We start from the raw sequence: 16,002 nt of genomic DNA, 5'->3' as shown, positions 1-16,002 counted from the left end.
ATGTTATTAAAGTTCTTAAAATAAGATGAAAACAAATTGAAAAAAAACCATATTCTTGATTTAAAAACCTTGATTATCATAAAGATATCAGGTATCTAATATATATAATACATGTATAATACATATAATATATGTATAATATATATATTATATATATATATAGTATTTTTTTTTTTTTTTTTTTTTTTGAGACGGAGTCTCGCTCTGTCACCCAGGCTGGAGTGCAGTGGCCGGATCTCAGCTCACTGCAAGCTCCGCCTCCCGGGTTTACACCATTCTCTCGCCTCAGCCTCCCGAGTAGCTGGGACTACAGGCGCCCGCCATCTCGCCCGGCTAATTTTTTGTATTCTTTTAGTAGAGACGGGGTTTCACCGTGTTAGCCAGGATGGTCTCGATCTCCTGACCTCGTGATCCGCCCGTCTCGGCCTCCCAAAGTGCTGGGATTACAGGCTTGAGCCACCGCGCCCGGCCATATATATATTTTTTGAGACGAAGTCTCATTGTGTCGCCCAGGCTGGAGTGCAGTGGTGCAATCTCGGCTCGCTGCAACCTCTGTCTCCTGGGTTCAAGTGATTCTCCTGCCTCAGCTTCCTGCATAGGTGGGATTACAGGCAATATATAAATTTAATTACATTTGGCTGGGCGCGGTGGCTCAAGCCTGTAATCCCAGCACTTTGGGAGGCCGAGACGGGCGGATCGCGAGGTCAGGAGATCGAGACCATCCTGGCTAACACGGTGAAACCCCGTCTCTACTAAAAAAATACAAAAAATTGGCCGGGCGCGGTGGCTCAAGCCTGTAATCCCAGCACTTTGGGAGGCCGAGACAGGTGGATCACGAGGTCAGGAGATCGAGACCATCCTGACTAACACGGTGAAACCCCGTCTCTACTAAAAAAATACAAAAAAAAAAAAAAAAAAAAAAAAAAAAAAAAATTAGCCGGGCGAGATGGTGGGCGCCTGTAGTCCCAGCTATTCGGGAGGCTGAGGCGAGAGAATGGCGTAAACCAGGGGGCGGAGCTTGCAGTGAGCTGAGATCCGGCCACTGCACTCCAGCCTGGGCGACAGAGCGAGACTCCGTCTCAAAAAAAAAAAAAAAAAAAAAAAATTTAATTACATTCAAACTAGAACTCTCAAAGTATTCATTTTGAAAAAAAAACCCGGTGCAGTATTTTTAATGTTAAGGTGTGGCAGACCCAGTTGCCTGCCCAACAGTTATTCCCCACTTACTTCTTTCTTTTTTTTTTTTTTTTTTTGAGACGGAGTTTCGCTCTGTCGCCCAGGCTGGAGTGCAGTGGCCGGATCTCAGCTCACTGCAAGCTCCGCCTCCCAGGTTTACGCCATTCTCCTGCCTCAGCCTCCCGAGTAGCTGGGACTACAGGCGCCTGCCACCTCGCCCGGCTAGTTTTTTGTATTTTTTAGTAGAGACGGGGTTTCACCGTGTTAGCCAGGATGGTCTCGATCTCCTGACCTCGTGATCCGCCCGTCTCGGCCTCCCAAAGTGCTGGGATTACAGGCTTGAGCCACCGCGCCCGGCCCTTACTTCTTTCAAACAGACCTGCCATTGGGTTTAGGTATGGGACCAACTTTCTCTGAGAATAGGCCTCAGTTGGTCCCTACCTCAGACTAATGAATTGGTCTCAACCAGTAACTGTAATTAATTTCCATCCTCTTTTGCCAGTGATTGGTCCCAGGATGAGCATATGACCCAGTTCTGACCAATGAGACACAAGTAGTCTATTGAGGCTTTTTTATTCTTTTTTATTCTCAGAAAAAAACAGAGTCTCATAAGCATAGAGTTCCTGCTTCCTGCCTTTGGATGTGGCTGCTGTGCTCAGTTCTGTGCAGTCGTGTCATGACCATGAGGCACAAAGCAGAACATACGATCAACAAGCTGAGGTTGGTGAAGCAGAAGGAGGCAGAGGGAGTTTTATGGCTGACACTGTTGCAGGATTGGTCTGATGCTGTCCAGTCTCCCTCTAAGCATCTTGTTAGGTGAACAGTAAAAGTTTGTGTTGCTTAAATCAGTGTTAGTCAGTTTTCCTTATAACATCTCAAAATACCATAAAGTCATTGCAATTCAAATCACTATAGTATTGGTACAGTCAGATAGTAACTGTGTGAGTGGAGTAACCATGAGTGGAGACCAAGCAGTATTAACTTGACCCCTAGAGAGGCCAGAGACTGAGGTGGGCCACATGGCAGCCACCAGGGTTACGTGATTGAGCCCCTTGAACTCCTGGGCTCAAGCAATCCTCCCACCACCAGAGTAAAGACTCTGGACACCAAGGCTGGAGTGGGCTTCTCTGGGTGCCAGTGCTGTGTGTATTGCCACACACTGATGCCAGGAAAGCAACACTGTCCAGGACTCTCCAGAGAGAACACTGGAAGTTCCATGTTTGGAACTTTGCTAGAATCTGCCCTGTATGCTTCTTCCGGATGATTTCAGTCTGTATCCTTTTCCTGTAATAAACTATAACCATGAACATAACAGCTGTCAGTGAGTTCTGAGTTCCTCTGGTGCATTATCAAACCCACGGATCTTAAGGACCCCCAAACTCACATTTGGTGTCGGAAGTGAGGGTAGCATGGACTGTGCTGCTTCTAACTCATTGATGTCTTTGATCAGTTTGGGGGCATCTGGTTTATGCTAGCATAGTAAAACTAGTTAAGAACGTTTCTATAGATTCAGTTTATTAGATTGTATTTTTCTGAAACATGGTCCATTTCCATTAAGTTTAAAATATATTTATTTAAAGTTGTTCCCTAATGATTTTCTAAAAGCTACTTCCCCTGCCATTTGCCATAACACATGTGGACCTGGAGGACATTATGTTAAGTGATGGAAACCAGACTCAGGAAAGTATTGCATTACTCCCTTTCATGTGGAATCTAAGAAAAAAGGAGCCAAATATACAGAGTTAGAGAATAAAACAGTAATCACCAGGGGTGGTGGGGGGAACCAGGATAGAAAATGGGGAGATGTAGGCTGTAGGATACAAAGTAGTGGATATGTGGGATAAGCAAGACTCGAGGTCTGATGTATAGCATGAGGATTATAGGAAATAAAATTGTACTGTATTTAGGATTCCTGATAAATTAGTGAATTTTAGTTCATCTTTTTTTTTTTTTTTTTTTGAGACTGAGTCTCGCTTTATCACCCAGGCTGGAGTGCAGCATGACCTCAGCTCACTGCAACCTCCACCTCCCGGATTCAAGCGATTCTCGTGCCTCAGCTTCCTGAGTAGCTGGGATTACAGGTGCAGGCTACTATGCCTGGCTAATTTTTGTATTTTTAGTAGAGATGAGGATTTGCCATGTTGCCCAGGCTGGTCTGGAACTCCTGGCCTCAAGTGATCCGCCTGCCTCGGCCTCCCACAAGTGCTGGGATTACAGGCGTGAGCCACTGTACCAGGCCTCCTTTGAGCTATTCTTGCCTCAAAAGCAAACAGATAAAAATAGGTACCCGTGAGATGATGAATATGTTAATTTGCTTGACTCTAGTAACCATTTCACTATATGTATCCCATAACATTGTGTTGTGTATCTTAAATATACAAGCTAAAATTTATTTTAAAAGTTAAAAAAATCTACCTGTGGTTATCTCCCATTTCTTTTTTTTTTTTTTTTTTTTTTTTTTTTTTTTGAGACGGAGTCTTGCTCTGCCACCCAGGCTGGAGTGCAGTGGCCGGCTCTCAGCTCACTGCAAGCTCCGCCTCCCGGTTCACGCCATTCTCCTGTCTCAGCCTCCCGAGTAGCTGGGACTACAGGCGCCCGCCTCGTCGCCCGGCTAGTTTTTTGTATTTTTTTTAGTAGAAACGGGGTTTCACCGTATTAGCCAGGATGGTCTCGATCTCCTGACCTCGTGATCCGCCCGTCTCGGCCTCCCAAAGTGCTGGGATTACAGGCTTGAGCCACCGCGCCCGGCCGGTTATCTCCCATTTCTTATCCTGAGACCAATTTCCTTCTCACTTTTTTGACTTGAATTTAAAACTTTTTGTCAGCTTTAGTAAAGTATAATTTTTAAGTTTCGGTATAGTTCAGGTAAAATTTGCCAATAAGTGTATGATTTGAAGACTGGTGACAGATGTACACAGTCATGTACCATCACCACCATCATCATCAGATAGAATGTTTATTTTACGCTCAATAGTTCTCTCATACCCCTTTGTGGTCAATCCCTTCCCTCAGGCTCCTGGCTCCAGGAAACTGCTGATCTGTTTCCTAGTCTTGCTTTTTGTAGAATTTCATACAAATGGCATCATGCAGTATGTAGTTTTCCTTTTGTTTTTATTTTTTGTGTTGTGTTTTTTGAGATAGAGTTTCACTCTTGTTGCCCAGGCTGGTGTGCAATGGAACGATCTCGGCTCACTGCAACCTCCACCTCCTGGGATTCTCCTGTCTCTCAGCCTCTCGAGTAGCTGGGATTACAGGTGTCCGCCACCATGCCTGGCTAATTTTTGTATTTTTAGTAGAGATGGGGTTTCACCACATTGGCCAGGCTGGTCTCGAACTCCTGACCTCAGGTGATCCACCCGCCTTGGTCTCCCAAAGTGCTGGGATTACAGGCGTGAGCCACTGTGCCTGGCCCAGTATGTAATATTTTGTATTTGCCTTTTTCCTTTTTTCTTTTTTTTTTTTGAGACAGACTCCCACTCTGTTGCCCAGACTGGAGTGCAGTGGTGTGATCTCGGCTCACTGCAACCTCTGCCTCCCAGGTTCAAGTGATTCTCCTGCCTCAGTTTCCTGAGTAACTGGGATTACAGGCGCACACCACCATGCCCAGCTAATTTTTTTTGTGTGTGTGTATTTTTAGTAGAGATGGGGTTTTGCCGTGTTGGCCAGGCTGGCCTCGAACTCCTGACCTCAAGTGATCCACCCATCTCAGCCTCTCAAAGTGCTAGGATAACACGCGTGAGCCACCGCACCTCGTGTACTTGGCTTTTCTTACTTAGAATAATGCTTTTGAGATTCCTTCATGTTGTCATATGCATTAGAACTCCATTCCTTTTTAATTGCTCATAGATATTCCATTGTATAGATGTGCTTAAATTTGTTTATCCATTCACCTGTCAATGGATATATTTGATATAATCAGGTTGTTTCCAGGTTTTGGCAGTTATGAATAAAGCAGCTGGGAACATTTGAGTATTACCTTTGTTTGGACGTACACTATCATTGCCCTTGGATCAATATTTAGGAGTGGTCATGTGGTAAGTGTATGTTTAACTTTGTAAAATATCGTCGAACTCTTCCGAAGTGACTGTATTATTTTCTTTTTTTTTTTTTGAGACGGAGTCTCGCTCTGTCGCCCAGGCTGGAGTACAGTGGCCGGATCTCAGCTCTCTGCAAGCTCCGCCTCCCGGGTTCACGCCATTCTCCTGCCTCAGCCTCCCAAGTAGCTGGGACTACAGGCGCCCGCCACCTCACCCGGCTAGTTTTTTGTATTTTTTAGTAGAGACGGGGTTTCACCGTGTTAGCCAGGATGGTCTCGATCTCCTGACCTCGTGATCCGCCCGTCTCGGCCTCCCAAAGTGCTGGGATTACAGGCTTGAGCCACCGCGCCCGGCCGACTGTATTATTTTCATTCCCACCAGCAACACATGCAAGTTGCTACTTGCAGATGGTTTTTGAGGGTGGGAGGAAAAAACAGAAAAAAGTAGTTCCAGGCCAGGCGTGGTGGCTCACACCTGTAATCCTAGCACTTTGGGAGGTCGAGGCAGGTGGATCACCTGAGGTCAGGGGTTCGAGACCAGCCTGGCCAACATGACGAAACTGTCTCTACTAGCCGGGCGTGGTGGTGTGCACCTGTAAATCCCAGCTACTTGGGAGGCTGAGGCAGGAGAATCGCTTGAACCTAGGAGGTGGAGGTTGCAGTGAACCGAGATCGTGCCACTGCACTCCAGTTTGGGCGACAGAGCAAGACTTCATCTCAAAAAACAAACAACATAAAAAAAAGAGTTCCAGTACATCCTTGCTGATACTAAGTGTTCTCAATTGTCCCTGGTGTTTCTTCCACAGACAGCATCCTAGCTACTAGACCCTTGAAGCCATTCTCAATGCTTTAGTGTATATTGTCCAGTTCCTATAAAAATGCTGCAGCGATCCAAGGACAGTTAGGGCTCAGACTCTACATCATGTTGGGTACCTCTGATCCCATCTCTTCTCTTAGTCTTAGAAATCTCAACATCTCCGTGAACCCAGCTTCTCCAGCCTCTCCTGGTTTCGAAGCATTGCATAGTTTCTCCTTCCCCGTGGGGATGCTCTACTGTGACCCCCCCATAGTTATACGGGAATAGGAAACTTTTACTCCTCACTCCCTATTCCCAAGAGCTTCACTCTCGGCTCCTCAGATTCCCTGTTCAGGGAATCTGAATAGGAAGAAACAGCTGACATCAAATGTGCCTCTATCCCAGTTCTGGCCTGTCTTTCTTCTGACTGTTTCTGTGTCTGACTATGTGCTTGACATTGTACGTGCACAGAACAAGCTCTAGAAGGAAACTGCAAGTCCAGTAACAGTGGGTACATTCTGGAGAGGGGAAGATTCACTTTTCAGTTTATAGACTTGTGTGTTGGCATTTTTTAAGCAAAATAATTTTTTAAATAGCTACAATTTTATTTTATTTTATTTTATTTTATTTTTTGTGACGGAGTCTCTATCGTCCAGGCTGGAGTGCAGTGATGCCATCTCAGCTTACTGCAAGCTCCGCCTTCTGGGTTCATGCCATTCTCCCATCTCAGCCTCCCGTGTAGCTGGGACTACAGGTGCCCACCACCACACCCGGCTAATTTTTTGTATTTTTTAGTAGAGATGGGGTTTCACCATGTTAGCCAGGATGGTCTCGATCTCCTGACCTTGTGATCTGCCGGCCTCGGCCTCCCAAAGTGCTGGGATTACAGGTGTGAGCCACCACACCCAGCCAAAAATAGCTACCATATTAATAAATAAAAGTTCTCATAGCCCACATCTTGTGTGCCCCTGCTCTGCATAGTCCTACCTAGATAGGCCTATCTCTCATTTAATTTTTAATTGCTATTAAAAACCATCTGCACTTTCAATGAGGCTGGAAAGACACTTGGAGCTCCCAAACAGAAGTCTGTCTGGTGAGACAGCCTGCTCCAGTCACTAGAGGGTCTCCCAAGAGACTCTCAGTTTCAGTCTAAAAATGTTTAGAGGAAAACAGCATTGTAGAGGGAGTCTAGGTTTGTCTAACACAGTTCAAATTTTTGTCTCTTTTCCTGGTGTCTCATTCAGGGTAGCATGTGTCCCAGATACAAGAGTTGTTTGGGACAATAAAAAGCATTGTTTCCCAAACCATCAATAACTTGTTTTGGATAACACCCTGCTGCCACCATTCAGTTCTTCTGAGAGAAGACAAAAAGCTCTGACCTGCCTCCAGGCACCTTACCTGCTGTTCTCTTGCTGATGTCATAAATGATCAACAGCATCCCCTCATAGGCACATTGTCAGGACACGTAGAGAGCTGTGTGAAGCCAGAAGATACTGTTTCTGCATCCCAGGCATGTTGGTGAGCCTCAGGTGGCTGGGGTGGCCAGGACTCCTGCAGGAAGGAGCTGAGAAGTGGACATTCTCCATACTCACCTCAGCCTCAGCAGAGGGGATATCAGCTCCAAGCTTTTGCCTGGTAGGGTCTCCTCTTTTGTGATTTAGAGTCCCCGTACCCCTGATAGTTGCCGTGAAAGTGGCCCTGGTGTAGCCTGCAAAGCAACGCCTATTCTCCACCCTTGGACCTGTGGCTTCTCTCTGGTCAGACACTGTGCATACTCAGGGTGGCTGGGAATGGAGATGGATCTACCCAGGGCTCCTAGTGGGGATTCTTGTGGGGTATTGGGGGTACTGTGGCCCTTTTCTAGAGCACTCACATTTCACTAAGAGGCCTTCACAAGTCTCAATCTCACATACCCTCTGGTATTCAGCCACATTGTCCTTCTTACATGTTTCCAAACACCTGGATGCCTTTGCACACATGCTGTTCCTCCAGCCTAGACTGCCCTTACTTGTGCTTTTGCGCGATGGCTCATTCCTGTAATCCCTGCACTTTGGGAGGCCTAGGCCGGCAGATCGCCTGAGGTCAGGAGATCAAGACCAGCCTGACCAACATGGTGAAACTCTGTCTCTACTGAAAGTACAAAAATTAGCCAGCCGTAGTGGCAGGCGCCTGTAGTCCCAGCTACTCGGGAGGCTGAGGCAGGAAAATCAGTTGAACCCTGGAGGCAGAGGTTGCAGTGAGCCAAGATGGCGCCACTGCACTCCAGCCTGGGGAACGGAGTGAGACTCGTTTCAAAAACAAAACATGGCACCACTGCACTCCAGCCTGGGGAACAGAGCGAGACTCATCTCAAAAACAAAACAAAACAAACAAAACCAAAAAACTCCTCATCCGTCAGTGCCATGTCAAATATTATCTTTGTAAAGCCTTTCTTCACTTTCTGCCTGAGTTAGTTCACTTTTGGGCTCCCACAGTTTGGTCCTGTGTCTATTAGTTCACTTTTGGGCTCCCACAGTTTGGTCCTGTGTCTATTAGCACAGTCCCTACCTCTCTCTGCCTCCTGCCTACACAAGGATCTCAAGGGTAGAGACTGTGCCCTTCATATCTACACTCTGAGGTAAAGGTTTGGTGATTGGTATTGAGAAGAATGGCTTGGATGTCCTCTTACTGCTCTGGGGTGGACATTCAGATTGTGGAAATGAACCCAGAGAGGAAAGTTTTGATGAATCAGCCCAAGTTTTCACTTCATTTTTCTTTAACAAGGATTCTGTGGTTAACTGCATCCCAATTAGCAGGCACACCTATCTTAAAATATTAATCATTTAACTATCACCCATGGCCCACTGAGTCACTATGCTGGGAGGGGCAGGTGGCAATGATTCCAAACATGTCTGCAAGTCTGATCCTCAGCCAGACCTTTCAACAATGCTACTCAGGAGAGAAAACCAAACTTTTCTTTCAAAGGAGAATTATGGATTTCCCCCAGGGGGACAGTATGCAAGACTGAGTTTGAAGGATGTTTTCTGCACACCTGGCATGTAATCTCTGATATTTTCCAACAAGTCAATGCATGGCTTATCCAGCAAATTTACTTACATTAATAGACACCCATTATCTCTACTGAAAAGATTTCCTAGATAATGCTGTGACTGAAGTTTATAATTATACTGCAGAATGCCAGACGTCTCTGTGGAGGGCCCAAGTTTAGCACTGTTCTAGCTCCTTCTGGTGGTACAGCTTTAGGACTTTATTGAGTGCCAAAAATCTTAGCTTTGAGTATCTAAACTTCCTAAAATGAATGTCTCCTTGCAGCATCTGAAGTGTTAATTTTAATTTGTTCATTCTTCAAGAAGAGTGATGTTGTTGTTTTTCTTTCTTTATTTATTTATTTTGAGATGGAGTCTTGTTCTGTCCCAGGCTGGAGTGCAATGGCATGATCTCGGCTCACTGCAGCCTCCACCTACCGGGTTCAAGCTATTCTTCTGCCTCAGCCTCCTGAGTAGCTGGGATTTCAGGTACCCACCACCACACCAGCTAATTTTTGTATTTTTAGTAGAGATGAGGTTTCACCATGTTTGGCAGGCTGGTCTCGAACTCCTGACCTCGTGATCCACCCACCTCGGCCTCCCAAAGTGCTAGAATTACAGGGGTGAGCTACTGCACCCGGCCACTGTTTTTATTTTTATTTTATTTTTTAAATTATTTATTTATTTATTTATTTATTTATTTATTTTGAGATAGAATCTTACTCTGTCACCCAGGCTGGGGTGCAGTAGCACCATCTCAGCTCGCTGCAACCTCCACCTCCCAGGTTCAAGTGATTCTCCTGGTTCAGCCTCCCCAGTAGCTGGTACTACAGGCCCTTGCTACCACACCCAGCTAGTTTTTGTATTTTTCGTAGAGATGGGGTTTTACCATGTTGGCCAGGCTGGTCTCAAATTCCTGACCTCGGGTGATCCACCCGCCTCAGCCTCCAAAAGTGCTGGGACTACAGGAGTGAGCCACCGCGCCTGGCCCTGTTGTTTTTAATAAGTAATAATAAAAGGCCAGGCGCGGTGGCTCATGCCTGTAATTTCAGCACTTTGGGAGGCTGAGGCGGGTGGATCACGAGGTCAGGAGATAGAGACCATCCTGGCTAACACAGTGAAACCTCGTCTTTAGTGAAAATACAAAAAAAAAAAAAAAAAAATTAGCCGTTCGTAGTGGTGGGCGCCTGTAGTCCCAGCCACTCAGGAGGCAAAGCCAGGAGAATGGTGTGACCCGGGAGGTGGAGCTTGCAGTGAGCCGAGATCGTGCCACTGCGCTCCAGCCTGGGCAACACAGTGAGACTCTGTCTCAAATATATATATATAAGTAATAATAAAATATGCAACTGAATTCATTACATTTTAAACCTGAAGGGCCAAGTCAGATCTCAAAGAGATATTTGCATACCCATGTTCATAGCAGCATTATTCATAGTAGCCAAGAGGTGGAAGCAACTCAAGTGTCTATCAACAGATGATGGATAAACAAAATGTTACACATGCACACACATACACACACACACACACACACAATGGAACATTATTCAGCCTTAAAAAGGCAAGAAATTCTGACACACACTACAACATAGATGAATCATAAGAACATTACGCTAAATGAAATAAGCCCATAGGGGCCGGGCGCGGTGGCTCAAGCCTGTAATCCCAGCACTTTGGGAGGCCGAGACGGGCGGATCACGAGGTCAGGAGATCGAGACCATCCTGGCTAACACGGTGAAACCCCGTCTCTACTAAAAATACAAAAACTAGCCGGGCGACGAGGCGGGCGCCTGTAGTCCCAGCTACTGGGGAGGCTGAGGCAGGAGAATGGCGTAAACCCGGGAGGCGGAGCTTGCAGTGAGCTGAGATCCGGCCACTGCACTCCAGCCTGGGCGACAGAGCGAGACTCCGCCTCAAAAAAAAAAAAAAAAAAAAAAAAGAAATAAGCCCATCACAGAAAGACAAATACTATATGATTCCACCTAGAGTGGAATCTTATGAGGCAGCTAGAGTAGTCAAAATCAGGCCAGGTATTGGTGGCTCACACTTATAATCCCAGTCCTTTGGGAGGCCAAGGCAAGATAATTGCTAGAGGCCAGGAAGTTGAGACCAGCCTGGGCAACATAGTGAGACCCTATGTCTACAAAAAAAAAATTTTTTTATTTAGCTGGGTGTTGTGGTGCATGCATGTAGTCCTAACTACTCAGAAGGCTGAGGTGGGAGGATGGCTTGAGCCTAGGAGTTTGAGGCTGCAGCGAACCATGATTGCACCACTGCACTCTAGCCTGAGCAACACAGCGAGACCCTATTTCAAAAAAAGAGAAGATCATAGAGACAGAAAATAGATGGTAGTTACCAGGGCTGGGAGGAGGCGAGAAATGGGAAATTGTTGTTTAATGAGTACAGAGTTTCGATTTTGCAACATGAAAAACTTGGAGATCTGTTGCACAACAATGAGAACATACCTAACATTACTGAACTGTAACCATTTAAATATGATTAGGAACAAATTTATGTGTCTTTGTTTGTTTGTTTGAGACAGGGTCTCACTCTGTTGCCCAGGCTGAATGAAGGGCAGTGACATGATCATAGCTCACTGCCACCTCGACCTCCCAGGCTCAAGCTATCCTCTCACCTCTGCCTCTCTGAGTAGCTGGGACTTCAGGCATGTGCCATCATGCCTGGCTACTTTTTAAATTTTTTGCAGAGACGGGGTCTCACTATGATTCTCGGGCTGGTCTCAAACTTCTGGGCTCAAGCAATCCTTCTGCCTTGGCCTCCCAAAATGTGAGGATTACAGACATGAGCCACTGTGCCCAGCCATCATGTTTTTTTTTTTTAACCACAATAAAAAATATAAACAAACAAACAAAACACTGAGGGGTCTTCAGGATCACCTGGTCCATCCTTTTATAGACAGCACAAAGACTTGTTCAAGGTCACCATTCACTTCCTCAAGGTGACCTGATTTACAGCCAGATGCTCATCGTACTCCAGCAGCTGTGGTGAGCTACCTCTCTTCTTCTGCCGGGGAAAGGAGGTGCCCAAAGCCCTATGGCGCTCTCAAACAAAGCCAGGTCAGTGAGGAGAGGCTCTGCCAGGCTCTAGATTCTCATCATTCTCTCTGTCTTCTTTTCCATACCCTCATCTGCCTGCTGGGTTGCTGATTTTTACTGGACACAGATTTTTAAATTTTATTTTATTTTGAGACAGAGTCTCGCTTTGCTGCCCAGGCTAGAGTGCAGTGGTGTGATCTGGGATTACTGCAACCTCCGCCTCCCAGGCTCAAGCGATTCTCCTGCTTCAGTCTCTGGAGTAGCTGGGGCTACAGACGTGCACCACCATACCCAGCTAATCTTTTTTTTTTTTTTATATTTTTGGTAGAGATGGGGTTTCACCTTGTTGGCCAGACTGGTCTTGTTATGCCCAGACCGTTTGTTCCCCGAAGAAGACCACCAGAGTCCAGAGTCAAAGCCAAGCGGCAAGGATCTTTAATGCAAGTTCGAACTTGGTCCCTCCGTTCCACAACATACAAGAGGGCCCCAAACAATGCGTGTGCTTGAGTTTTATAGCTCGAGGTAAACAGGACTTGTCAGGTTACAGAGGAACAAGGCATTTCTCTAGGCTACAGCATTACAATTGGTTTACATGTTAATGTGAAGTTATGCTTTTAGCAGCCTTCTTATCGGTTCCTGCGCTTTTACAAACGGTTGTAACCTTATTGGAGCTTCCCCAGGTGTTGTTTTTCTTAATGTGTTTGTCCTTACAATGTCTGGAGTCTATAGATAACCTTAATCGGTTAGGTCCGGGGTCGATCTTTAACTAGGCTCAGGGCGCCGCCCGGGCTGTCAGGGCGCCGCCCGGGCTATTTGCCTGTGGACTTCATTTCTGCCTCTTAGTCTCTTCATTTGATCTCTTTCAGTCTCAAACTCCTGGGCTCAGGTGATCCACCCGCCTCGGCCTCCCAAAGTGTTGGGATTACAGACATGAGCCACCATGCTCAGCCTGGACACAAATATATATATATATATCCATGAGAACAAGTCAAGTGCCACCTTGGGTCTGTTTTTGAACTTTTCTCCTGGATCAGAGACAAGCACCTTGGGTCTTGAAGATGACAGAAGCCCGAAGCATTGGCAAAGAATGGTAAAATGAGCACACCTAGCACCTGGGGAGACCTTTCTAAGCCTGGGGTCTGCAGTCACATTCCCAGTGGACACAACCTTATCTCAGATTAGAGTTTTTCTGGCCTCCAGGTTGGGTTGTTTGTTGGCCTGGGTCTGCATGCAACTTTCTGCTCAGGCTTAAGGAGACTCTACTACAAGCTTGGAGGCCTCTAAAACACTCCTGATGCAGAGCTTTAGTGTCACTGAACGCAAAACTCTTTGCTAGGTATTCAAGGTGCCCTGCCCTGACCCTAATCTCCTTTTTCTATCTTTCTCATTGGAAACAAACATTACTTAGTGGTTAAAGCTTGGTCAGGGTTGAATTCTGCTTTAGGCTTTATCTCTGTAACCTTAGGTAATCATTGATCTCACTGAGCCTCAGCTTTCGTTTAAGAAAAATGGGGAGATAACAGTATCTAGTGTGTGAGGGTTTGATGAGATAATACCTTCCATGTGGGGAAAAGAAAGAGAGATCAGCCTGATACTGTGTCTACATAGAAAGAAGTAGACATAAGAGACTCCATTTGGTTCTGTATTTGAGATGCTGTTAATCTGTGACCCTACTCCCAACCTTGTCCTTGCAAGAGACATGTGCTGTGGTAACTTAAGGTTTAAAGGATTTTGGGCTGTGCAGGATGTGCTTTGTTAAACAAGTGCCTAAAGGCTGCTTGCTGGTTAAAGGTCATCACCATTCTCTTAATCTCAAGTAAGAGAAAAGCATTTGTCTCCTGCCCCTCCCTGGGCAATGGAACATCTCCGTGTAAAACCCGATTGTATGCTTTGTTTACTGAGCAAGGAGAAAATCGCCTTTAGGAATAAGGTGGGACTTGCTGGAGCAATGCTGCTAAAAAGGTTTATGGAGATGTTTGCATATGCATCTCAAGGCACAGCATTTTCCTTTAAACTTATTCATGTCACAGAGATCTTTATCTATATGTCTTACTGCTGATTTTCTCCCTAAAATGATCCTATTGTCCTGCCACTCCCTTATCTTTTTGATGGTAAAGATAATTATCAATAAATACTAAGGGAACTCAGAGACTGGTGCCAGCGTGGGTCCTCTGTAAGCTGAGGGCCGGTCCCCTGGGCCCTGCTTTTCTTTCTCTATACTTTGTCTCTGTGTCTTATTTCTTTTCTCAAGTCTCTCGTTCCACCTAACGAGAAACATCCACAAGTGTGGAGGGGCAGGCCACCCCTTCACTTCCAGATCTTAGTCTAGAACCTGATACACTGTACACACTGTCTTTTAAAGCACTTGGAAACTTGAGCCATTGTCATAGGCAGAGATGCCCTCTGCTCCAGCAGAATAGGTTCACTTACCAGATCTAGAGGTGGTCTATTGTTCCAGCCTCCATCTCTGCCTTGCTTTGCTCTTCCCCTTTCCTGGAGAATCTTCCCCAAATCCTACTGAGACCTAGCTCAATGCCAACCTCTTTCTAAACGCTTCACTGACCTTCTCTGCTAGAAAGTATCTGTGGTGGAGATTGATTTGTACATGTCTGGGTAATAATGTAATTGTGAGAAAACTGCTAAGGATGGGTTTTGTTGAACGTGCCCTCGTGGGTGGTCATGGAATGCAGGAGGGCACAGGGCCTGACATAGTTGCTTTGGCTTCCTCTGGGTATCCTGGAAAGTTCTCTGAGAAGTTTCCACAGATTCTGTCTTCACAGGAAGTCTGAGACCTCAGGGAGGTACCTTCGTGACCCATTATTGGCCACTGCAAGTCTTGAAGACGGACATACCCTTACAAAAGGCATAAGGATATTGCATGGACCTTCCTACTGGGCTGTAGGCTGTGCTTCAATTTACTAGTAAATGAAATTCTGGGTGGTAGGGTCCTCTTCCCTTTGCACCATCCTGAGTCCATGGCCTTGGCCTCTGCCCCTCCATCTCCTGCCTGTCTAAGACCCAAAAGTCCAGCCTAATTCTCCTTTACTACATCCACAGCAAATGCTCCTGCCTTGAATTATTTTAGGGCTGTGGTTCCTCTCCTGGAGCATGATGCCAATCAGCCTTGTGTAATTATTTAGTATATGATTTGCTCTTTCATTGGATTAGAGGCATCTTTAGGGCAGGGATTATATTGGATTAATTTCTCTTTCCTGTGAGGAACCAAGCATAAGACCCAGATCATGCTTAGCACTCAGTGGCTAGGTACTAAACGGTTATAACTATTAACTTAATTGTTGTAATAGTTAAGACTGTAACTACCAATGACCACATGCTCATGATCTGCCTCGTACCATTCTAAGTGCTTTGCATACATTATCTGCCATCCTTACATCAGTTCTGTGAGGAAAGCATTGCTATCCTCTTAAGGAGGAGGACTGGAGGCTTAGAGAGATTAAGTGACTTGGTCAAGGTTGTAGAGCAAGAAAAAGGTAGAGTTGGAGTTGTAATTCAGTCTCCATCTGAATGGAGAGATATGCAGGTGGCCATGTGAAACCCATATGGAGCATCACTGCATTTGTACAATTTCCACCTCAAATCTAAACCTGGTCATGCAAGCCTGAAGACAGGTGGCTTCCCCCAGAGAGCCTAGCCCAGCATCATAATGTGGGCTGCCATCAGTTAGACCCAGTCTGGGGCTGCCAAATTAATGAGCCCCTAGACTATCCAAGACGATCTGCACAGCGGCTTCTGTTCTTTCCCTGGCTTCATCTTTATAGCTGTCCTCAGTGAGATAAGCACTGAGGAAGAATTAAATAAGGCCATTAGCACATCAACAATGAGAATAGTCAGCATCACCTATGCTGAGGCTTTGCCTGGGGCCAGAGGCCAGGCTTTGTCCAGAAAATTGGTACC

Source organism: Trachypithecus francoisi, unplaced genomic scaffold, assembly GCF_009764315.1.
Source record: "Trachypithecus francoisi isolate TF-2019V2 unplaced genomic scaffold, Tfra_2.0 Lachesis_group9, whole genome shotgun sequence".
NCBI lineage: Eukaryota > Metazoa > Chordata > Mammalia > Primates > Cercopithecidae > Trachypithecus > Trachypithecus francoisi.
Note: the sequence above shows the minus strand (reverse complement) of the source record.